We start from the raw sequence: 27,162 nt of genomic DNA on the forward strand, positions 1-27,162 counted from the left end.
TCATCTGGACTTGAAAGTATGTTTCTCTTTGAGGTCTGCAAGGATGAACATTTTGATTCTTTTCATCACTATTTGCTTCAGGTCCACTATTCCTCAAAAGATTTTATCTCTCAACAAGTTTGTGTTGTATAAGTGTAAGCTGATTGCTCAAAGATGCCCTGTAAGTTTCATGGCTGAATAGGGATTTGTATGTAGCTGTGAAATCCATCATTTGCTAAGTCTAAATCTCTTTCTAAGTCATATGCTCTAACCAAAAAGTCACCAGCCTTTTCAAAATTGGGATTCACCTTTTATTAAACTCTTCAGCACAGGTCCCACTTCTGTGTTTTTAAAAACCAATTGCACCATCTTCATGCTTTTGAATTTAGAGTATTCCATTGTAAAGATGTTCAGAATATTTATGTCTTTCATAGTTGCATTCAAGGGGACACTGACAAATGCAGCTTTTAATGAATAAATAAGGAAAATCTGTACCTGATAAACCCCACTGCCTTTGAGCAACTGTTAAAAAGGTAAGATATGGGAGGTCTATTCATTCATAGCTCAAAGCACAAAACAAATGCAAATGCACATCCCAACACAATAGTTTAATGTGTGATTAGAGTCCTTCCTAAAAAGGTGTGATTTATTCATTGTTTTTCTTGCAACATGCAGTTTATTCCCACTTCAGTCTACTCTTTGCTTGTTTGTTTCCAAATTAAACATTCTTTGGTTTTCATATCAAGCATCTAGTATTAATAGACTGGAATAAAATTTTGCTACAAAGGATGTTCCTAATTTTAAAAAAATCCATGAATGTATGAGTTTATCTAGGTAATACTATAGGTAAGCCACATTCTCTCAATCCCAATAGCTTGATACCAACTAATTTAGGGCTTTAAAATGACAAACTGCAGTTGAAATGGCCATAGAAACCTTCTGCTAATCAAAGCTGGTGCAGAATCAGTATTATGAGTTTTTTTGAGACCCATGGAGAAAAGCTAGAATAGAAATATCAATTAATGAATGGATACCTGAACTTGGCAGGAAAAAACTATGTGTAGTGGCAAGTACTAGTTGCTAGCATGGTATGTCTTTTGCACCTCTACCCTCCCATAAAGGACCCTTCCACACAGGTCCAAAACCCGTGATGAGATGCACATTAACCTGAGGCATCCAAATGATGCCTCAACTTAATTTGGATTAATCTGGATGAAACTGGGATTTCCCTGGGTCAATCCGCATTGCCATCTCAGGTTCTAAATGCTCAAAGGAGCAAGATATCATCCCACCCTTCCAGTTACAGTTTTCCCTCTAAACCTACTGGAGAGGCCTGACTGCATCCTTAGGCCCCTCAGAGAAAGCTCCTGATGTGTCAAAAATACATCAGGAGCTATGGAGGGGGAGGACTTTTTTCAAGATGCCTGAGGATAAGGCCAGGCCCCTCCAGAAAGTTTAGGGATGGGGGCTGGAGCTGGCTAGCAAAAATCTCTGCAGCAAAATCCCAAGGTTTGAGGCTGCTCTGGGGCCTCAATACCCAGAGGAACTGGGATTTAAAATCCTAGTTCCTTTTGGGATTTGGGCCTGTCTGGAAAGGCCCTAAGACACAGTAGAGCCATCAAACATTCTTCATTGCCATTTCTTTTTCCCTTGAGCTGGGTTTTGGCCTTGAAAAAATTCTGGGGTTAAGCCTTGGCTCAGGCTGAAGGACACAAAAGAATTCAAGTAAATCTTAGTAAAGCTACATAGAGATGCAAATTATCAAATATTATCAAACCTTAGAGCCCAGATGGTTTCAAAAGGCATCTGGCAACAGTTAGGGCATGGGATTAGCAGACAGGTCTAAAGCTTTAGAGAGTAAGCTTAGCAGCCCTGACGAATAAGATACTGTGTAAGCAGCCCACCATCAAAGCCAAAATAAACCCTTCAGAAAAAATCCAGAGGAGGCACAGCTGGAAAGTGCGCTGTGAACAAGCAGAACGCTCTTGCAAACCTATTTCCTCCCTCATCACCATGAATTGTTGCGCTCTTTCCCAAATACTACTATTCAATTGCCATTTTATTGACCCAGAAGTGATTTTTCTGTTCCATTAGCACCTGAGTACCGACAACCAAATTGAGAAGAAGTTATACAGAGCAACAAATGCTGGTAAATGTTATCCTGTCACAATAAAACAAAGCCTGACAAGGATTTCAAAAGAAAGAAAAGAAAAAGTAGCCAAGGAGTGGAGATGCAACCAGCATTCCAAGTTTTAGGGTGTTGTCTGAAAGGAAAAATCAGTTTTCCACTGAAATGTGTAAAGTGCTGGTTCTAAAAGCAACAAAAAGAGAACATGGACATTCCCACATATGTGTCATTTCTGCAGAATGTTTAAGAAAATCACTCTTCTATATAAAATTCATAGTGCAAACTCAAGTCCTGCGCAGATGTTACATTGAATGTTTAACAATGAAAGTAGGTACTTTCCCCTGCTCTTGAGCTCCACATATCAAATTGAAAATCGGCATAAAATCTATTTAGTCCAACCCTATCCATGTATAGTATTTGGAAAAGCAAAACATTCAATCATGCAGAAAGAGTCCTATACCATGATAGTTATATACATGTATGCTGTCTGAATTGAAGATATATCTTCAGTACAAAATTATATCATTTTGATACTACTTTACCAAATATCCATCCATTAGAATTTTGGGATTTGTAGTATGATGAAATACTTAGAAATGTGTACTGGAGAGCCCTAGTGCTGTGGTTCTGGTCTCCTACAGAAGTTTTTGAATTTTTTGAGTTTATCTCTCAGAAGGCTTCCTTTGTTCAGTGATCTGGGATTCAGAAAGCTAAGCTCAAAAATATCTGGAGGGCCAAAATTCAAGCAACTAGACAATTCTCAGAATTCCATAAGATGAAACCATTACTTCTAAATCATTATCAAACTGCTACACTTGTGCAGTGTAGATACAACCTGTCATTCAAGTGAATAAAAATTGAGCTCAGGAGAAGGAAAATATTTCAATTTCTTCACACACTGGATGTGTAGGCAAAGGCTGGACATATACTCTGAAATATTATCGTGACTGTTTAACCATAAATTCACAACATGTCAAGGTATTTGTTTTCACAAAAAATGTGTTCGAACCATATGTAGAATGCATATTTTTTATTCCTTAAGTTGAAATGTTGACTATTAGCTCTTAACAAAGTTAGCCAAAAAGCAGAAGAATAAATCACAGGTAGTCCTTGCTTTAAGTCTGATTTATCTCATAAAAAAGCAACACTATGGGCTGGAGAGTGCTTTGCTGGCCTCCAACAGGAAAGGGTCAGATTTACATGGACCCTGGCTTTACACACTAGGGTGGAAGAGGCAGGGAGGGGGCAGAGTTTTTGGGTGTTTAGTAGTGGTGTACATTCGTTTTGCTGTTCGTTTTGTGTAGTTTCATTCATGTTGTCTCATTTTCATATTTATGTCCCACTAACGATAATGGGATGCCTATATGACACAAATTTTCATCTGACTTACGAAAAAATGAAATTTTTTGGACCATTGGCTGCAATAGGAGGACTTCCGAAGCTCACCCCCCCTCCCAGCTCAATTTTTGGGCTAGAGGGGTGAAAATCACCACACATTGAGGGCATTTTGACCCCTTTTAAACCACCAACTTTTAAAATGTTTGGGTCTTCCCCAGAGTACTATTGTTATTAAAATTATTATTATTATCAAGACCCATGGGTACACATTGGATGCAAGTGGGAGACACTGCTCTCCCAGATTCAGCTTAGGGTGCCAGAATAACTGCTGTTCTTAATATTAATATAAATGTTATTATCAAGACCCATGGATACACTCAGCTGTAATGGGAAAGCAGCCCTCTGTCAGTATCTGCTTATTGTTATGAGGCCCAAACAAAAGGAAAACGAAGCAAGCACAATGATTGTGCGGCTTTTATTTCGTGTCACCTCTTGTTTCCTATGAAAATGTCATCATTCATTTTGTGTAGACAAACAGTCGGAAAAAAAAACAATAGCACAAAGGAAACGAAGGAAATTTTTCGCGCACATCTCTAATAGTTAGGTCTTGGTTCATCCTTCTGCTTTCCCTCTTATCTGGACTTATGGGCATCAACTCTGCTTTAGGGATTTCTGGGAAGGAAAGGGTGATGACATTCCTTAATGCTTGGCATTGTTTTTGGAGATATTTATAGCACTTCCCCTGCTTCCCTATATGGCTGTTTGCCATGCATTACATACTGCCTGGGAGAAACATTGATCACATTGTGGTTCCTCTCAGGGGCTCTGGTGTTTTTGCTTAGGGGAAGCTGGGAGATTGTCAGGAAGAGACCAACTGCCCCAGCTGCTCCCACAGTAAGTTGATCCTCCCCCTCTTAGTTATGCACATCAATAGAAAACCTGAAATAGGAAATTGTTAAAACAATGTGGCCCATATATTTCAATCCAAATCCTATGGTCTCTTTGTTCTGTTGGTTGGTTAGCAATGGGATGTGTCATAAAGTCTTTATGCTCCTGTAGCCACTCAAAAAGACAGAAATATCAGATTTGAAATCACTAGAAAAATTCTATTTTTCTAGTACTAAAATCATTCCTCAACAACTTTGAAAATCAAGGAACTGGTTGCAGTGGTGGGGCGATGAACCACAATAGCCAACATATCTATATGTAGATTAACAAATTTGAAAAAATCTAAGCCTATGGCTATATGTAACTGCATTAAAATGGAGCTTGGCAATAAGTAGACTAGCTTTAAATGGATGGTGGCTAAGGTTCTTATCATCAAGGTCGTTATGTGGACTCTATAGACACTTTAGCTGGTTCCTAAGCTCAATTCCCATTGTGATAAAAAGCTGACATCTGAATTCTATGCAACATAATGTAAATGTAAAACTTAGCATTCAACACAGGGAATTTTTTGAGACCTTGGTTTGTAACCACTAGTGCAATTCTCCTTTAGCATCATCTGAAGGTGATAATGTAGGAAATCACTTCTGCATGCCAAATGATTGAATACATCAACTACCATTATGTATATTTAGACCATTCATAAATCACATATCACTCTGGAGGCAAAAAGGAAGCCAGTACTCTAATCCTGATGGAGAATTTGGATCTCTCCTTTGGCCCAGGAACTTCCAAAGGGTCCATATAAAACAAGGACATATTTTAAAGGGAAAAGAATGGTGAGATGGAAGTGTGATGTGGAGAGAGATCAGTATGTCTTCCTAGTGATATCCTATGGAACAGAATGTGCATTTAATGTTATGGCCAATTAGTGGGGTTAAAAGCATATATTTCTTGCAGGGAAAAAGCTAATGTAAATAGAAAAGACTACTGTAATATATATCATCTCTTTCCAAAAACAGATGCTTGAAAGCACTCCTAAGAAATGGGACTGCTTTGACTCACTGACCAAATTCCTGGAAAAGGGTCTGGGAAATACCATTGCTGACAGCAGCAGCAAGAGCTGAGTTTAGCCCTCTTCTTGTAGAAACATAACTGCACTAAGAAGAAAATGTCTCTGTGTGCCATTTTAACAGCCAAAATTGCTGAAACAGCACTGTTCACAGGCCATAGTTTTGTGAGGAATAGTGTTTGGGTTTCAGGGCCTGCAAAGTATCCTCCGGGCTCCAGGGAATTCCAAACCATTTAGGTAAAATGATTTCAAACATTACTGGTGGTGACCACATGGCTTCAGAAGGCAAATGTCTTCAGGCTAAAACAATGCAGGTTCAGCTTCACAACTGACCTCTTCCCCATTTTATATTCATACAAATTCCTCTCATCACAAAGGTCTCCAACACAGGGGGAAAAGCTTTTCTGAATCCATTTACTGACTATCTCCATCAGCAACTATTTATTTTTCATTTTTAAACGTCTATGCTGTGTTTCAGTCAAAGGTTTCTCAAGTCAGCTAGTAATGCGGCGATAACAGACACACACCCTCTAAAATACTTTTGCACAACCCCAGGAACTACTAGTCCTTTTTGTACATGAGACCCCTACACACACACACACACACACACACACACACACGGATTTTGCACAATTAGTGCTGATTTGTTTCCAGGAAGGAATGTATACTATAGAATTAATGCAGTTTGACACCACTTTAACTGTATGGCTCAATGCTGGCCTAGATGACTTAATGATGGAGCAAATCAAGCATTTGGGGCCCAAAGCTGAAAACTGGCTTTTGAAATTCTACAACCAGTGCTTGGCGCACAGTCAGATTCCCAGAGTATGGAGGAAAACTAAGATCATCGCCATTTTAAAACATGGTAAGGATGCCTTCAATGCCAGGAGCTACCAACCAATCTCTCTTTTATGTCATCTATATAAAGTATATGAAAGGATGCTATTAAATTGATTAGGACCTGTTTTCAAACCCAAGCTTATTGCCCAACGGGCAGGTTTCAGACCAGGGAAAAACTGTACAGGTCAAATTCTTCACATGACTGAGCATATTGAGGAAGGCTATGAGAAAGGCAACATTACTGGAACAGTTTTTGTGGACCTTATGGCAGCCTATGACACGGTGCAACATAGAAAAATGCCATATTATCCAGGACCTTGACTTTACAAAAACTGTCCAGACCCTCCTGGAAAACTGCAGCTTCTATGTGGAGTTTCAGGGCAGGAAAAGTAGATGGAGGCAAAAGAATGGTTTGCCCTAAGGCAGCGTTCTTGCAACGACCTTGTTTAACATCTTCACAAATGATCAGCCACCTCCATCACTGACAAAGAGCTTTATATATGCTGATGACCTTGGCCTAACAACACAAGCAAAAGATTTTGAAACAGTTGAAAACCAACCCACTAATACCTTGAAAGATCTCTCCAGCTACTACAAAGATAACCACCTGAAGCCTAACCCTGGCAAAACACAAGTCTGTGCTTTCCACCTATGTCACCATGAAGCCAACAGGAAACTGAAAGTTATTTGGGAAGGCCAAGAGCTCGAACACTGTTTCCATCCTAAATACCTTGGTGTCACCTTAGATCGAACACTAATATATAGGAAACACTGCATGAACACCAAGCACAAAGTAGCTGCACGCAACAACATCCTGCAGAAACATACTGGCAGTGCATGGGATGCAGACCCACAATTAATAAGAACATCAGCCCTGGCCTTGTCTTTCTCAACTGCTGAGTATGCCTGTCCTGTCTGGCACAATTCTGCCCTTGCAAAGCAGGTGGACATAGCACTGAATGAAACATACAGAATAATCACAGGATGCCTTAAACCTACACCTGTTGATAAACTCTACAAGTTAGCTGGCATTCCCCCCCCCCCGAAATGCAATGGGAAGTTGCTGCTAACTGTGAGAGAAATAAGGTCGAACATTGTAAAAAGCCATCCACTGCATGACTATCAGCCTCCTCCCAGTAGACTCAAATCAAGGAAAAGCGTCATGAGAACCACCACTCCTCTTGATGTTCCTCCAGCAACAGCAAGTGTGTCCCTCTGGGCAGCTAAGCCAGGCAATCCCAACTGTATGCCCCCCCCCCCGAGGGTCTGTCTCCAGGGGCAAACCAAGAATGGGCAACTTGGAAGTCCCTAAACAGACTCAGAAGCGGAGTGGACAGATCAAAAGATAACTTGGCAAGATGGCACTACCTGGAGGAATCCTCCACCTTGTGTGACTGTGGAGCAGAACAAACAACTCCGCATATGTATGCTTGCCCACAATGTCCTGCCTCATGTACGGAGGAGGAGTTGTTTAAAGCTACAGACAATGCGGTCGCTGTTGCTCAGTTTTGGTCTAAACTATTTAGCTGCTTGTGATTCCTTTATTTCATCACTTTTAAACTTATTTATTATGCAATGCTTTTGACATGAAATAAATAAAATAAATGCTGTGGAATCCTGGGAGTTGTAGCTTGTTATGGCTCCAGGATGCTTTTGCAGAGAAGGTTAAAGATCTTGTAGAACTACAACTTGTAGGATTCCATAGCATTGAGTAGGGCAGTTAAAATGGTATAAAATGACATTACTTTTACAGTATAGATCCACCCTCTGGGCAGTAGATGGACTCAGTGAGAATCTTACTCTTGCCACGTCATTCTTGCTTGTGTACTCTATGCTTCTGTTGTACTGCATCTAGAGCTAATATATTTCAAATCCCCTCAGCTTGCATGAATCATCTCTTGGCAACAATAGTCACCAGGTGTGGCTTATTATAAAAATGACCCTTATTTTACTGATGGTGTTGCACTTGTGTGCCTTCAAGTCATTCTGACTTATGATGATGCTAAGAGAAATCTATCACAGCATGTGAACAGATAAATAGATACTTTGGAGGGGCGGTAAAAAGCACCCCTGAAAAATATGTTGGCAGAAGGCATCCATGGACGACAAGCTCCTCGGTGTGGAAGAACTGGAACAACAGACCTCTCCATGGCTGAATCGAGTACAGCCTTCAGATGCTGGAGATGAAAAAAGAGGGAAACCTTGCCTTTGTTTATGGTACTCTCTGTTTTTGTCAATTGTATAATGGCAGTGAATGTCTGCCATATTTGTATCTGTACCCTTGGGGTTTGCCATATTTGTATCTGTCTGAGTACCCTTGGGGAGACAGAGTGGAATATAAATAAAGTATATTATTATTATTATTATTATTATTATTATTATTATTATTATTATTATTATTATTTTATGACACAGCAAACAAGATAGATATGCTGGATTTCGTATCACAAAACCACAAGTTGAACACTTCCCAAGTGTTTAGGACTGTGTAATGTATTTTCGGATAATGCGTGCAGATCCCAGTAGGGTGGCCTTTTGCAGTTGGCAGATCGTAATTTTGTCAATGTCTATTGTTTCCAAATGCCGGCTGAGATCTTTTGGCACGGCACCCAATGTGCCCATCACCACCGGGACCACCTGCACTGGTTTCTGCCAGAGTCTTTGAAGTTCAGTCTTGAGGTCCTGATAGTGGCTGAGTTTTTCCTGTTGTTTTTCATCAATGCGACTGTCCCCTGGGATGGCAACATCAATGATCCAAACCTTTTTCTTTTCCACAACTGTGATGTCTGGTGTGTTGTGTTCCAGAACTTTGTCAGTCTAGATTTGGAAGTCCCACAGTATCTTTGCATGCTCATTTTCCAACACTTTTGCAGGTTTGTGATCCCACCAATAATAATAATAATAATAATAATAATAATAATAATAATAATAATAATAATAATAATAATAATAATATAATGATAATAATGATAATAATGATAATAATAATAATTATTATTTTCTTGGCAGGATTTGTTCAGATGTCCATTGCCTTTCTCTGAGGCCAAGAGAGTACAGAATATTTATCCTGGGACTGATCTGGAGAAGCAAGCATTAGATTGGCCGCTGGAAGATTTTGACCACGTGTACCTCCTGCACTGTGGAGGTGAGAGGAAGTTCTGACTATCCAGCAGCAATAAAGCCAGTTCAGTGTCACCAAATGGCCATCCTTATCACACACACACACACACACACCCTGTTCTTGTCATTGCAGCAGCCAGTAAGTGTGACATGGCTAGTGTCAGTCATTCTTCACCTGGGGTGACATTAGCCAAGGCATAAAAGCAATGTGGAGAGGGAGAGAGGAGGACTGACAGATTTTTTTTCATTTTATACTAAAATGAATGAACCCCCCCCCCTCCAAATGTGGTTTGTTTCCATTTGCTGCACTTTGTGGAGGTTAATAGATATAAATTAAGTGTAGCAATTTGCAGAGTACTTTATTTTCAATGAGGAAAATATGTTTCTCTCTCTGCATGTGTGTTCGTTCGTCGGGGGAGGCCCTCCTCTCGCTCCCACCTCCGTCACAAGCACGGTTGGTGGGGACGAGAGAGAGGGCCTTCTCCGTGGTGGCCCCCCGGCTCTGGAACTCGCTCCCCAGGGAAATCAGGCAAGCCCCCACCCTGGTAGCATTCAGAAAGAGCTTGAAAACCTGGCTCTTTACTCAAGCCTTTAGATAAAGATTGCTAATCCAGAAGCAATCTGTATCTGTGACCATTCTTGTACCGGTTTGCACCTTTTACCTTTGTCAACTCGATATAGACACAGGGTCTATTGCCATCCCAATTTGCACTTCCAGAATTTGCAGCACTTTATCAGTCACCTTGTGTTTACAATATTTATATGGTGCACCTTACCCAGTCTACTTTTACAATCTCTCAGTTTTAATCCATGTTTTTATTAGTTCTTGTTTTTTATTGGCTAATGTTTTATTTTATTTTATTTTTATTTTTTATTTTTTATTGTGCAAGTTGTTGTCTATTGTTGTGTTTTATACTGCTACTGTTTTTATTCGGGCTTGGCCCCATGTAAGCCGCCCTGAGTCCCCTCCGGGGAGATAGAGGCGGGGTATAAAAATAAAGTTATTATTATTATTATTATTATGATGAGATGGAAGCAACTGCGCTCATTACTTAATGCATAATGCTTAATGAAATCCCCTGGCCTTGCCCCACGACACTACCAAGACTTCTCTCTCAGTCTCAGATTTTGCCACAGAAATCTTATAGTCTGTGATGATCTTCACCTGTCAACCCTAGTTGTTCCAACTCATAGATTCTGAATTATGGGGATTCCAACTCCACTGTGATATATACTTCATTCTTAACTCCTGTGACTCCATGCTATGGTATCTGCTGTCTAAACCCCTGACTAAACCCCTGACTTCATTAAACAACACATCTCAGGATTCTATAGGATGGAACTCTGTCGGTTGAAATGGTACCAAACTGCTAGAAATGTGTTGTGTGACACTAATATACTACTGCTCAGAAGGAGCACCAGTAAAATATTTCTTGTGCCTGAAAAAAATATTGTGTTTGCAGCTAAAAGCAGACCATTGGGTTTCACTAAGGCAGAATCTGGACCAAATGTTTAGAACCATGGTTTTTGTCATGACTGGAATGTTAAGACTGCATCTCAACCCATTTATTTACTGAATTTAAAACTGAAACAAGTCTCCAGGCTTTGCTTCCTAGTGAAACTCAAGGTAGGCAGTATTGCCCCTGGAATTTCCACATCACTCATAAAATATGATATATATTTATTTTATATATGCAGAGGGCTATTTGCCATCAGATTTGTCCCTGAAAAACTGTGGTCTGATATTAAAACCTTGGGAAATACTGCTGTGCAGAAGTAGGATCAAACAACACAAGACATCCATGACCTTCAGCCCTTTGTCCACATGTAAAATATAGATATATACTCTACTCAGCTCCCTGGCACCCATGGTCATGGGAAATGAATTAGAAAGCAAAGTCATAAACGTCATCTTTAAAAAGTTATAGAGAACTGGCAACAATGTTGAAATTGGTGCCGAATATGGAATTTAATTAGTCAGAAAGTGGTCCTTATCATCTGTCAGCACTTCCACAAGATACTTAAGAGCAGCTATTTTAATTCCACTCCATTTAGATGAAAGTGGTCTCTTGCATTGTGCAGACTGAGTGAATGGATGCGTAGTATGACGATAGCTGTATTTTGAAGGATGTTTTATTTGCCCTCTAGGACTTGCTGCAAGGTGATCTAGATCAAGTATTACACCTGACACAACTATGGAATTTGCTTAAGTAACATTATTACTGCTGTAATTCCATGTACCTCTAGCTGGGGCTATATCTACACTGGCATTTAATCCATGGTAGAACTAGCATTAGCCTGGGGCATCCAAATGCATTTTAACCCAGAGTAAACCATTTAATTCAGTGTGATCCCAGGTTAAAAGAACACCAGCAAATATCTGGATCTAGACTTTTGCTTGTGTTTTGACAGTGGAGACATGCATATCCCAGATGGCATCCCCACAACCATCCCACATTCCCTGGGCCCAGGCAGCCTGAGGAGGTGGGATGGCAGTGCCTCCTTAGCCTCCCTGTACCCTGATTCTCCCCAGAAAGATATAAAGGCATGCCTTACCTTCACTGCAGGGTCTTTACTTCCTGATTCTTGTATCATTAGGAAGTGATGGACCTTTGGAGGAGGGGGGGGGGGGACTTAATCCTCCAAAGGTGAATCTCTTCCCAATAATGCAAGAATCAAGAAATCAAGCAGCGAATGAAAGACATAGTTTTATGTCATTGTTTGGAAGGTTGGGTATGTGTGTGGGGGGTGGGGTGGGGGAAATGGTGCCCATGCCCAGCTCTTCAAAACAAGCTTTGGCACGACTGGATTGTCTCAATGGTTTATCACTGCAGAGCCATCTTAGGGCACCTTTGTGTGGCCACAATGTGGCTTGGAACTGGCATTTTTTAATGCCGGTTACCGTCACATTTCATGGTTGCATGGAAGGGACCTGGAAGGAAGGTTCACTGAACTTAGTGGGACTTACTGCTGAGTAGACATGGATTAAACTGCACTATTAGTCTCTACAGGAATAACACAGTGGTAGTCTTTAAAATATTTTTATTTTTCACTAAAAGTAATATAGGTACAGTATCACTTCCATATTTCAGAATATCCATAATATTATATAAATAGCTAATGCGACCTTTTGCTAAATTTACCCACTAATTAGAAAACATAAAAATGCTTTACTGGCTATGTCCTCTATATAAAAAATTAAACATATATCTTTTTTAAAGGACAAAAAATAAATAAAGTTGACTTTCCACCTACCACCCAAAGACATTTCTATGAAAATGTTTAGTCATCTTCTTGGTGCTAAGTATAACTAAGAATTCTAATTTTTACCCTGTTATTACATGATTATGCATTTTCAGCCTTCAGTCTTCAAAATCTACACACATCTGTATTCTTTATTTTTAATAAAAGCCATAAAACATTCCCAATACTCCAGTGCTAGTCTGTTAAACATATGATGCATTAAACTCTTGCCAGCATTTCCTGCATCAAGATTTGCATAACATTTCCACATGCTAATTTATGAATTTTATTGTAATGTAAACAGGAGAAATATAGCCCACCACTCCACAGTAGGCAGGTGGCAACTTCTGACTGACAGTTCTTCGCCCTCACAGGCTGCCATAAAATATGCAATAGAACTTTGGTTGGTCAGCCCTTCAAATGGACTGGGTAAGCATCTGTAAAGTGGTACATATGGCTATCCTTTATCCAGAGTTCTGTAATTTATCCAGAGTCCCGTAATTAGAAAAATGCAAGTAATGTTCTCACTTGAAATGACAAAAAAAATCTTTCCTCACCCTTCAAAATTTACCATCTGTTTTGTAGGTGATCAAGCCACATGAAGTATTTCCGTTATTTCACAGAACTATACAATCACGGAGTTGGAAAAGATAGCAAGTGCAGTTTAGTCAAATCTCCTCCCATTCAGGAGAACTCAGCTAAAGCAATCATGTGAAATGGCCATCCAACCTCTATTCAAAGACTTCTGAATATGCCCAGGAACAATACCGAGATAACGTTATTGCTCTCATGTCTTCCCTTTGCACTTATATGGAACAAGAGATTGGAATCCTTTCCACTATTCTTGTTCTCCTTTTCTTGAGCTATGGCCTTCAACCAAAAGGAACAATAGCTTCCTATCCCAATCTTATAGACTCTTCCAATCTGTTTAAGAATGTTGCTTGCAGTATTATTTCTCCCCAAGAAGGGGCAGTGGTCACTGGACTTGATGGGTTGGTTAGCCCCTTTATTACATTATTAATCTTTGACCTTGAAAGACAACATTCATCTTGAGACAGCCTGTCATAATGCAACTGTTTCTGTTTCTCTTGACGGGAATGACTTACTACCACTGCATGTCTGTTCTTCCTCTAGGAACTGGCAGGAACCCTTCTGACCACAGATAATACTGCACTTCATCTATTTTAGATGCTGCAATTCTATGCACGTTCCCTAAGAAGTCACACAGAATGCCTAGCTACTTACCTAGTGTGAACAAAATGTTTAGAGATTTGGGCTGCAGCGTGCATGGCATCGACAGCTCATGATTTTTCTTTCCCTTTCCCTTATCTATATTTGACTTTCTTGACAGCAGCCTAAGGTGAGCTGTGTGTTTTCTTTCATTTTCAGCTCCAAATCAATTGTTAAAAAAATGGTAAAATTAATCTTTCCTAATTCCTTTTTTTCTCCTTGGGGACCTGGTACTTTGAAACTGGGACAGAAGAAACAAACATTGATGTGCAGGTGTGCTTAAATAAAGAAGACGCTAACAGCTGTACCCTTGTGGTATTGTAAGCTCCTGTATCCTGTATTGATGCATTTCTTTTTACACATCCCAATCTGCTACATAAGCATTTTCTTTTGCCTTTTGGGAGGGGGATCAGCAAGTACAGCCTTCTTGGAAGCAGCAGATACGGAAAATATTGTGTTAAACAACATGTGGGCAATTCCTGAATGATATAGCTTTTTCTTCTGTGTATGTGCTCTCTTAATAACATATAAAAACGTATTGCAAGATTATTATTATTATTATTATTATTATTATTATTATTATTATTATTGACACAACGACGTTGTATGACACAGCAAACAAGATAGATATGCTGGGTTTCATATCACAAAATCACAAATTGAACACTTCCCAAGTGTTTAGGACTGTGTGATGTATTTTCGGATGATGCGCGCAGATCCCAGCAGGGTGGCCTTTTGCAGTTGGCAGATCATAATTTTGTCACTGTCTATTGTTTCCAAATGCCGGCTGAGATCTTTTGGCATGGCACCCAGTGTGCCCATCACCACTGGGACCACCTATACTGGTTTCTGCCAGAGTCTTTGAAGTTCAATCTTCAGGCCCTGTTGTTTTTCATTATTATTAGGTTTATTTATATCCTGCTTTTATTCTCCACAAGGAAACTCAAAACAGCTTACATTAAAAGCATTTTAAAACAATTTAAAATCTACAAATATACAAGCATTAAAACAGAATTTAAATTTAATGATATCATATAAAATAAAATAAAACATATTCAAAGCAAAAAAACACAGTACCCCCTGACTTGATTTTAAAAACTTTCTTATTCAAAAGTCTGAATAAAATGTTTTTAGCCTGCTGATGGGAGGACAGCAGGGAGGAGGCCATTCTGACTTCCCTGGGAACAAGAGAGTTCCAGACTCAAGGGGCAGCCACTGAGAGAGAAGGCCACTCTCTTTTCCCACCAACTGAGGTTGCGATGGAGGTAGGATTGAGCAGAAGCCTTCTCCTGAAGACCCAAGAGCCCAGGCAGGTTCATACAAAGAGCGGCTATCAGCCAAATAGCCTGGACCTTAGCTGTCTAGGGCTTTTAAGGTCACAACCAGCACTTTGAATTGTGCCTGGAAACAAACCTGCAGCCAGTGGAGTGGCTCCTGCCAGTTAGCAACCTGGCTGCAGCTCTTGGAACCAGCTGAAGTTTCTGAGCACTCTTCAGAGGAATATCAGTATGTAAAAGGATCTTGTAGGATTTTAGAGACTGAGAAAATGAAACGGATAGAATAAGCTTTTGTTGACTTAAGAACTTGTCTACACTGAGATTTGGGCTATAATCTGATTTTGTCCCACTTTGAGCATACTTGGTGGTGGTGGTAGTGGTGTTCTGGACAGTGAATAAGGTGGTGGTGGTAGTGGTGTTCTGGACAGTGAATAAGGCTTCAGAGTCTGCTTGAAACTCTGGGGTATCCTGGGGCTTTCTTTGGGACATGTTGAAAATCTAGATCAGTTCATCCTTATCCACTGTCCAGAACACCACCATCATCACTGTTTCCTTGTGCTGATTAAAGAGGTAAAAGGATGGATCATGCCCATGTTGCCCCCACCAGCACTACCACCACGCTCCTAGCCATTGTGGGTTCCTCTGCTGATGTTAAAATGAAGTACTCATACAAAGTAAGGAGCAAGAAAGTGCTAGGAGTGGTTGCAGTGGCAGCATGAAGGAGATGATAGTCTAACGGAATGGGTGTAGCCCTTGGCTGTCTGGGGAATAGCCCTAAATTTTCCATCAAAGTGCTGCTGGGAAGATTTACACTACTCCAAGGCAGATTTATGTAGGGCTAATCTGCCCAGTTTAGCTTTGCCCATGTCTACTTTCTCCCTACTAGATCCCTTTGCTTAGAAATAGAACAGGTAGTGCTAGTACCAACATTGGTAGAAAGCATTCTAGGTTTTCACATGATCCCATTTAGAGGGCTCCTCTAAATTACCACTAACATTACCACTAACATCTTCTTTCTAAACTATTTTCCCAATGGATGGGGTTAGTGTTGTGCCTAACATTTCCATAGAACTTCAGGTATCAGGTTGGCAGCATGCTTGTCTTCGTTGATGGTGTCCATCCATCTTTCCTTTGGCCATCCACATGGTCATCATCATTCAATCTCCAAATGTAGTGCTGTTTGTACTACTGATGTTGGTTCTCTTCTCATGACATGGCTGTACCACCATAGTCTTGCTTCCTGCATTTTCTTGCTGATGGTCTTCTTGAGATGGTCAAGAAGTGTCCATCTCAGCATTTCCATTTCCATTGTGTTAAGAGCTAGTTCTTGTTTCTTTGTTTCTGGCCAGCACTCTGCACCGTAGAGGGCTACTGGATGAACAACTGTAGTGTAGATCTCAGCCATTAGTTGTTCAGGCATTTTTGAGTCACACAGAATGCTAGTAGTTTGCCGCCATTTCAACCAGGCTGCATTTATTCATGACCGTATGTCTGACATTGTGTTGCCATCTATGGAGACCAGTATTTAATTTGGGTGGCCTTTTTTAGTGCTTGCCCATTAATTTGAATTGTTGATCCAATTTGAAGGCCACATTTCAAATACTTGGCCGACAGGGAGCTCTGGCGTGGACTGGTCCATGAGGTCACGAAGAGTTGAAAACGACTGAACGAGTGAGACGACGACAATGATTTCAAATACTATGTTTTGGACATATTCAGCTGGTCCATTTTCAGTGAGTCTATCACTCCATGCAGCTGTTGTTGGAGTACTGCATGTTTTTGGTGGCTGAGTGCTATGTCATCTTCATATAGGAGAACAAAATTGCCACTAACATCATCATCATCTAATTGAAAAGCTAATCAGAACTGGGTACTTTAGCTGTCTTGGATGGGACAATTCTCTGAAGGATCGATAAAGATATTCTTTTCTCACTAGTGTCTCAAGTGACCTCAGTGTTTCAGAATGCCTTTAGTTGGCTTGGGATAGTATGCCAGATGTGGCCATTCTTGAACTGGATTAGCTTGATTACAGTAGTTCAGACATTCTTAGCCTCAAAAGCTGGAATATTGCATTGTGTTATGTGTGTAGCTGCCATTAAGGCTGGTCCAAAAACTGCAGCTGAGGCAGAATTTTTCAGCTATGATTCAGAGTTCATTGCTTCTTTCTATAGATCTGGTTTAAGGTTTAAGGTGTTGTTTTATTAAGCTCTAATATCTTGGAACATGGTTATTGAGAGACATTCACCTTCCTTATAAATCTATTCTGTCTTCAATGTCATGTTGAAAGGCCCTTGAACTCAATGACAATGGAATTTTGGTGTGGTGGTACCTACTTCAAATTCATGATACTCAAATTATTTCTAGTTTCTGGCACATACCAAACTCATACTTAATTCTATAAGCTACCCTGACTAATCTGACATAGTAACTATTACTTAGACCATATTAAGGGTTTATTTCCATTTGTGTATTGTATTTCAGATTTGATTATGGTGTACCACTTTGTACTTTTTTGTACACTAAGTGATATATGGTGATTTGGAAATAAACAAAGGCCAAGACCCTACATCAAAGAGATGTGAAATCACTGAGTTATACAAGAATTGTGCAATCTTGCCTCATTAATGAATTACAGTGTTGACAACTAATTGTAAATTGTGCATTGATGTGTGATGCATGGTCATGAGCAATGAGACCATATATGTAATTCTGCTTCTATAACCTTGAACTTAACATGGCCATTCTTTATCAGATGAAAATGTCCAGTCATTCCCACAGGGGACCTTATGCATGTGTTCGTCACCAATAGGAAAGCAGCCAATGTTTCAACAATAATATCATAAGAACAGACAATGAGAACAATAATCATTAAACTCATGCAGCTGATGCCTGGCTTTACTGTCAGAGAGGCAGCCAATTTAGCCTCTCAAGGAACAGAATTTCATTTAAGCTGGGAAAGAACAATCCAACAACAAATGAAGTTTGTCTCCAACACTCATAGACTGCTCCAAAAACTTGTAGTTACCAAAGTTATAATCACTCATTTAGCCATGGGCAGGGCACTCATGTGCTAAAAATCAGTGGCATCTGTGGTTCACATGTCAGCAAGGCAGTGAATCTGCTTTGAGTTTTAGTCTGAATTTATTTATGTATTTACCTTATTTATGCCCCACCTTTCTCTACCCCAAGGGGGACTCAAGGCAACTCCCAATTTAAGAGATACAATACAATATATAGAACCTATTTGAGATTGTATCTACACTGTATAATTAATGTAGTTAAATGTCATGATGTAATACTATGGAATCATGCGAGTTTGGTTTTACTTTTTTAGCTTTCTCTGCTAAATAGTGCTGTTGCCTCACCAAACTACAATGTTCATGATTCCATAGCATTGAACCATGGCAGTTACTGTAATTTAATTCTACAGTATAGGTGCACCCTAAGATGTCAGCACCTTGGACAGCTGCTTTAATATTCAGAGAACAACCTGGACTGGTTTATCATTTCACTAACATAAAGGCCACCCGCATATTTATTTTTTTATTTTTCTTTACATCACAAGATCTCAGGGTGGTGTCCAAATTAAATCAAGCATAAAAGGGGCAATTCCTTTGGCCTCATTGTACATCAGTCTTCTAAATGGCTTCTCCTGGACTCTTGGACCCCTGTCCTAGGGGTGAGCATGGCTGTCTTTTTTACTGTTTTTCTTTCAGCTCGCAAAGACTTTTTGATTCCAATATATTTTTGAAAATTTCATGGTTTTAAAGAAAGAGTTTATAATAGGCTTCTGTAGTTTAATATTTAATTATTGCACTGTTAAACTGCGCTTCTTTATTTTAAAATTGTTAAAGTTATTGGCAGGTATTCTATATCTACTTACTTAAGTATATTTACTGAACCACTGTGTTGCATACTTGTGAATTGTGCATTGGTGTTCATCAATGAGTGATGCACGGCAATGAGCAATGAAATAATATGGGTAACTCTGCTTCCATCACTTTGAACTTAATACATCCAATCTATCATCAGTCATTCCCATAGGGGAACAATACTCAACTAAACGACCTGTTTTAGTCCAAGTCTGCAAAACCTGGCAGAAGCTCACTGGCAGAGTAGACCTCCTTCTACCCAAATTCCTTGGAATGGGTACACAAAAACACAGGTAGAAAGGAACCCTATTGAATGAACAACTCCCAACAGAAGTACGCATAGAATCACCTGGAATACCTACAAAATCTCAAGAGAAAATATGTTTTTTTCAAAATATGTGGGTAGATGAAAATGAAGGCAACCCCCTTAATGTCCTCTCAATACATGTGGATGACCAAATAGAAACTTTACACATGGGCATCCTGTAGCCACTTAATGTTCAGAAAAGTTTCTTTTCAGAAGTCCAGAGGTGGGATTCACTGAAATATAGGCTTGGTGGTGGTGACAAGACAGATGCATCCCACCCAAGAATGTGCTGTTCAGGGTCAGGAATCCATTTCTGCTGCTCCTCCTTTAGTATCTTTTATGTGTGAGTAATATGTGAATAGGCTCAAACACAGTCCAAACCTAGTCAAGGCAAAACAAATTAAGGGCAGTTAGGGTGAAGCTACCAGGAAAATACGTAAAAGAAAGGAAATAAAAGGCGGCAGCAGGAAGTTTGTGTTTTGCTAAGAAGTCACAGAGAAACACAATGAGTATCTCTCAGTCTGTTCCAATACCACTTTCCCTTTTTCAGACAAATTATGTTGGTCACTTTCTTCCTTTGTTTTGCACAACCCAGGGGTCCTGTTCGAACTGCAACTTTCCTACATGCAGAGGGCAGTGTTCACCTGTACATTTTAGCTCTTTACTCTCAATTCCATACTATAAAAATTTCAGTTATTCTCCTCTGTTGGGTATCAAAGTGAGCAGTAGATCCACTAAGTATATGGCACCCTCCAGGCACACCATTGGTATCATTATACTTGCTTCTTTTGCACAGTTTAAATTCTTTAATTCTTTAATATTTGCTTGAGAAATTGAATTTTCACTCTTTGATGCCTCAGGGCAGTGGAGAGGGGAGAGCAGAAATAAGGCTAAGAGGGCTTCCAATACTTTATTTTTCCCTGGCTTCTGGAAAGTCAGTCAATGATACATATTCACACAATGCACAGGATGTGTTTGTAAAATTATCCATAACTAGTTACACCCACCACTTCAATTTTTAAAAGAGGAAAAGCTGGAAATGAAAGGCAGCACTGAATTCAACATTCAGCAGTTTTTGCATACTTAAAATAATCCTAGGAGATTCACCTTCACTCATCCAGAAGCCTAACATAATAAATCTACAGCAGTGTTCCTGTTTTCTGCCAGTCTTCCAAGTGTTGAAATATTTCCATCATAGAAAATCATTTGCAAATATATGCAACTATCGTCCCCCACAACTAATAATTTATAGGCATTATTAGAATCTTAAACCATCAGAGACTCAGTGGAGAATCTCATTTGACCCTTTGCTCTGCTTTCATTTCCTTAATTCAAGTACATCAATGGTGCAATCCTATGCAATCCTAGGATTCTTGAAAGTCAGAATCTGAATGAATCTCACTGCTCCAGAGATTTTCCTGGAATCTGGTCATCTCCTGATGATGAGAATCCACTGAGACTGTTCATCAGCTATCTTAAGAGGTTTAGATTTTGGTGTGAGAGTGAATGTAATAAAGGTGTTTTGTTCTGGTTTCCATGTTTTGCACAGATTACAAACATAATTTAGCACAATATTCAATGATAGGCTTGGTATAAGTATGGTTCTTTCATGAGCAGCCCAACAGGTCCAATGCCAGATTCTCCTAAGGGAGAGAAGTCCACAAAACATTTTCATTCTGCTAACTGAGGAGAGAAGGAGATCACAGCAATTGATACATTGCCTGTTGGGAGCATAAAGTTATGGGGCACTTCATTTACACCTGACTCTTGATAATGGCTGAAATAATAGTATGGATTCCACATGCAGAAAGAACCCCATAAAATGCACAAGGTGTAAACATCAAAGAGTACAGTGGCTTTGAATGTTGAACTACTGATAGATTCCCTGCTTGGGAATGGAAACCCACTGGGTGACCTTGGGCCAGTCCCACACTCTCAACTCCAGAAAATCCCATAGCAGGATCATTGGGAATTACTTGAAGGCACACAATGGCTGTAACTACACTGCAGAATTATAACAGTATCACTGCACATTAACTGTTATGGCTCAATGTGTTCAAATGGTGGGATTTGTAGTTTTCTGAGCTATTTACCCTTCTCTGCTAGAGATTTCTGGTGTCGCAACCAACTGCACATACCAGAGTACCATAGGATGGAGCCATGGCAGTAAATGTGGTGTCAAATTGCTATAATTCTGCATTGTGGCTGGTCTCAACAACAATCACGATAGAAAATAAAAAACAAAAAAATAGCAAATTCCACATGAGGACAAATCTCAACAGATTTTTATTACAGTTTATTTCTTTGTATTCATCATTGGCAATCATTAGTGTCCGAGTATGATTGCCTTCAAAGTGTTGTGTCTTGGCCGTGGTTGTGTAGGTAACTATAGAGACCTATTCTTGATTCATATGTTCTTCCACAGTGAGGACACCGATTTCTAGATGAAGGGTGGTCCTGGTCAGGGCTGGCTTGACACACCTTCCTCTTGACACTTTTCTCCCTTTCGCCCTTCATTCATGCCTCTTCGAATTCCACAGCACTGTTGGTAACATCTGACCTCCGGTTAGAATGATCAAGGGCCAGAGCTTCCCAGTTCTAGGTGTCTATGCCACAGTTTTTAAGGTTGGCTTTAAGCCTATCTTTAAATTTTTTTTTCCTGTCCACCAACATTCTGTTTTCCATTCATGAGTTGGGAGTACAGTAACTACTTTGGGAGATGATGATCAGGCATTCAAACAATGTGGCCAGTCCAGCAAAGTTGATGATGGAGGATCATCACTTCAATGTTGTTGGTCTTTGCTTCTTTCAGCATGCTGACATTTGTCTTCCCAAGAGATTTGCAGGATTTTTTGGAGGCAGCACTGATGGAGTCATTCCAGAAGTTGGATGTGACACCTGTAGATGGTCCACGTTTCATAGGTATATAATAGGGTTGGGAGGACAATAGCTTTATAAACAAGCACCTTGGTCTCCCTATGATGTTCCAGCCTTCAAACACTCTCTGTTTCATGTGGAAAAATCCTGCACTCACAGAGCAAAAACAGTGATGTATTTCAGTGTCAATGTTGACGTTTGTAGAGAGGTGCTGCCAATGTAGCGGAAATGGTCAACGTTTTCTAACATTACACAATTATGCTGTATTTCTAGCATTACAGAGGAATTGGCTGGTGCCTGCTGAAAGAGCACTTTGGTTCTTAATGTTCAATGAGAGGCCACGACTTTCATATGTTTCTGCAAAAGTGTTTAAAATGGCTTGTAGATATTACATGTTTTTTGGTGTACAAGCTAAGAGGTGCTTGTGAAGGCTGAATGAGATGGTCTTGAAATGTTTGGTGGGTTGTTGGTTTGCATATGGATGGTAACTAATTGAGAGAATGAAGGGTGGGACTATGTGAGGAAGTTTTGTGTTAGTATTATGTTATTGGTTCTGCTTTAAGGGTAAAGCAAGGATAGCATACCTATTAGCAGTTGGAGGTCCTATGGCCTCCCACATGATACCTGGGAGGTTCACATCTCCCTTGCTGTGGCACAGGCTGGAGAGCAGCTGCAATGATTCACTGCAATGAATCACTCTGACCAGGAGGTCATGAGTTCGAGGCTTGCTCGGAGCCTATGTTTGTCTGTCTGTTCTATGTTAAAAGGCATTGAATGTTTGCCTATACGTGTAATGTGATCCGCCCTGAGTCCCCTTCGGGGTGAGAAGGGCGGAATATAAATGCTGTAAATAAATAAATAAACCCTAGACAAAAGTCTATTCCCCAATTCCCTGAAAACCCTCTAAGAGGCATGACCTTAATGTTACTGGACTGATGAACATAGTACAGGTTTCCTCTGAACATTAAAGCAGCTGTCCAAGGTGCTGAACTTTACTCTAAGGTGGAGTGAGGATATGGAGAACTTCTGGTGACATGGAGACATTTTTGGTCCTGGACAGGCCTTTTTAAAAACAACAGAAGGTTATATGAAGTGAATTAGCTAGATAGGGGCCCGTTTTACATCTCTACTAAAAGGTAAGTGCCATTGAATTCAGCAGGGGCTGCTCCAAGGTAAAAAATGGATAAAGCTGTTGCTATCCCTGCACACATACGAAGACTGCTAAACCCTTGCTTAATGTTCTCCAAGGAAGCGGATTCTGCAGCATCCCGAGGCAGGTTATTACTTTAAGAAATATCCTTATGTTTATGCATGCTTCTAATCCCCACTGCCCTTCATTCACATCCCCACAGTTCAAAACTCTTGTTTCTTTTTCTACCCAACAGGGACATAAGATAAAAGGATTGACTGTTTTCTGCTTTCTCACATGTCCTCCTGAATTGTATTCTCTACACTGAAAGAAATGGCAGAAAAAATATATCTGACTGTACACAAAGCTAACTTAAAATATAAATCCTGTTTTGGTTCATCGTTCTTAGATAGCCACTGAGATAATACTTAACAACAATTCTTTGTCTGAACAGAATGTGTGTGGGGCTGGGGTGGGGGAGATAGATTTTTCACATTTTGACACCTATTCTGTTAGAAAGCAACACAGGCTTGCCTTCTTATGTGTAATATTAAAATATAGCCACATTGTTTGGGCTGTTTGCATCTTTTAAATCAATTATCAATTATTCTATTCTTCCATGTCTTTTATATGTTTATACTTAGCTATAGAAAGGGGAAAGTTCATTTACACAAAGACTTTTTATAGAAAAAAATGCAGCTTCCCTGCTCCAAAAGTGCTTTGTTCCAAAGATAAGAATGTCCATGGAGTTTGGAGAACACATAGCAAGGTGTTTTATTATATCAAGATAGCTAGCTGGCTTTAACCAAAATAAACATAATGGTACAATGCTTTTCCACATCCTTGGTTTGACAGTTCTCCACACTCTGGGGCTACACCAACCCCAGGATTCAGTGAAGACTGAACCATAGTTGTTTCAAAAATAGACAATTTGGTTTAGCCAGTTACATAGGCATCCATATTTAACAACACTGAATTTCACTTCAGGAAGTCCATAGCATTGTCAATTTATGATAATCAATCACAAAGTAGGTTATTCATCACAAGCCTCTCCACAGGATGGTAACACATCCGGGCGTCCCCTGGGCAACATCTTTGTAGACGGCTGATTCTCTCACACTAGAAGTGACTTGCAGCATGCAACCAAACAGACAAACAAACCAATGGACCTTTTCAGGACCATCTATAACAATAATCTCAATCAACCTCAAAGGCATGTCAGCTGCCAAAGAACAGTTACTTTATGAACTGTGCCGAGATAAGAAACACACAGGGATAAACAACAGAAATGACCAAAAATTCCAGGAATGATATTAGTGGTGAAAAGACCACATGCACAGTATGGAAGTGCTGTCTTTGTAAAAGTAGGCCTCCATGTCAGCAGTGCCCATAACAATGAAGAAAAAAAATATAGAGGTTATAACAGTAGAGCTTAGTAACATCACGATTATCTATATGCGCAAGCCCCCAAATAAAGAGTTTTGTTTCTCCTCTTGATAGGTACCAAAGGACAATAGTAATTGGTGACTTTAACAGCCATAGCCATGTATGGGGCTATACTCAGGAGGATACAAATGGAGAGGCTGTCCTCTCCTGAGCTGAATTGCATAAACTATTGCTTATTCCTTATAGTAAGCTCCCACCATCCTACAATAAATAAATAAATCACAAGTCTCACAGCCAGGGAGGAAGCCAATGGAAAAGGTTGAGATTGACTTGAAGCCAAAAACAACAAGAATTTACAATTAATTTATTAATTGTGTACTAACAACTACCAGCAATGGCAGATGTATCCCAGTAATTGCTACTTTCAAGCTATTTTTCAAAACCCTCAGCATTGCTGGGAACTTGCTTCCTCAGATACAGAATCACAAAATTTAGTGAAAATGCAAGAACAGCTTCTGATAAGCTCTTTTTAAAAATGCAAGTAGAACTAAAAAGTAGAGTCTAGGTAAACTAGAACTGCTGAATATAATTCTACACCTCTGCTGTTCCTTCTTTTCTCTCTGCTTTATAATCTTTTTTGTTATATGGAGAAAACTGCATCTGTTTTTGCAGGCACAATGACTGTTTCACTGTGGATTCCTCTTGAATATTCATTAGGTGTCAGAGAAAAGCATATTTTGCTCCCTAGTCACTTGAGAAAACCTTTCAGTTACCATATTGGCTGGACCTGTCATCCATGCTCAATATTTATGTAAGCTAGACTTATAATCTTTTGGCATTCACATTTATAGTTGCTAATGGCCCCCCTCCACCAATACCCATCTCTTAAGTCAGGCAGCACCCCTACTAGAAGACTTTTGATGCCCTACCAATCAGGATGCTAAGAAATGGTGACTACACTTCTCTCCATGGGATAACTGATCTGTTATTCAAAAAGATGGTGAATCAGCTCAGTGGTAGCTAAATTGACACAAGGAGCTGTTTTGGGTTAATGCGGCTTTAAATTGCATTGACAAAAGTCACAGGTAGCTCAGATTTCACCCCACAAATTAGGAGCAAACCATGACTTTGAGCCTGTGTAAGCAGTTATTAGCCTTAACTGTGCACATGGCTATCCCGTATTTTTAGGGCCTGGGAACACGGGATGGCACTCACCATCCCCCTTCTATTCTCATTGTCATAGTGAACAGCAGGTGCAACATAGCTAATATTGGTATCTCATCACCTAGAGTGTAGGGGGGGGGGGAGAAAACGGGGAAGATTCTTCTTTCTCCTCCCTTCCCTCTCCTGAATTGCTCTGGTGTCCTAGCTGGTGTCACTTCAGGTGACATGCCAATGACAGTAGCCATGGGTACCTACTAGCCACTGTGATAACAAGAACAGTAAGTGTGGTCATCCACTGGCACCAAACCTGAGGCAGAACTGCTGATGGTCAGGGCTTATTCCCACCTCCACAGCAGCCAGGGAGCTTCCAGGCAAAATTATTTAGCAGCCGGTCTAGCATTCATCACTCTTTACCAGAATGGTCTCTCCTCCTGCCCATTTCAACATGATCTGTGACAGGGACAACACTGCTGTCATCATTTCTCAGTGATCTGACCTGTAGCTTTTCAGAAACCCTTTGGTTATGGTGCTGCCTGGCGTAAGAGGCAGGTTTGAGGTAGTTGGTTTTGGCAGAGGTTGCTACAATAATAGAGCTATGTCTGATGATGCAGGAGCTTGGCTGTAACTTCTTCATGCTTTTCTTGGGATAAACCCAGATGTACCTGATTCGATCCAACTTGATTTAGCTCATAATTCATCTGATGCCAGTGCACATCTATGCAATGTTTCTTCTCCTGTTCAAGTCTTCAGCCATATTAATGTTAACATTATTTTTCAATTACTTTTGAGGGTTTTTTACATAATGCAATATAATAACTTTGTATTTATTGATATTTTATAAAGTCCTGTTCACTGCCTTTGATTATCTTTTTGATAGAAAACCAGGACAGAAATGATTCTAAATAAATAAGCAAGTATAATGTGCTGCCTCAGGCTGAGCACCTAATGTGCTGGAACGTGTGGCATAAAAAAATGAAATATTTCTAAGCATTGGACAAAACCATATTTCTTCCTTCCATGGTGTGATTTTCTCCTAGTGGGGTAAAGGGAATGTCTGAAGTTATAGTTTCAGCCCTGACATCTTACATTTTTAAGAAACGGAATTTGTTAAAATTCCAGAAACTTGGAGATTCAGGTAAAGGTGTTTTCACCAAAAGCATTAATTTCAACTAAAAATAAAAGATTAGCCAAGCATAGTTTCAATGTAAGTGCATGTAGCTAGAGCTTTATGAAGAGCAACTACAACTAGCTGAAAACATTTTGAAATCACCCCAAAATCTGTTTAGCTGCAGTTCCAAGAGCACACAGCAGTACA

Source organism: Anolis carolinensis, chromosome 2 (assembly GCF_035594765.1).
Source record: "Anolis carolinensis isolate JA03-04 chromosome 2, rAnoCar3.1.pri, whole genome shotgun sequence".
Lineage (NCBI taxonomy): Eukaryota > Metazoa > Chordata > Lepidosauria > Squamata > Dactyloidae > Anolis > Anolis carolinensis.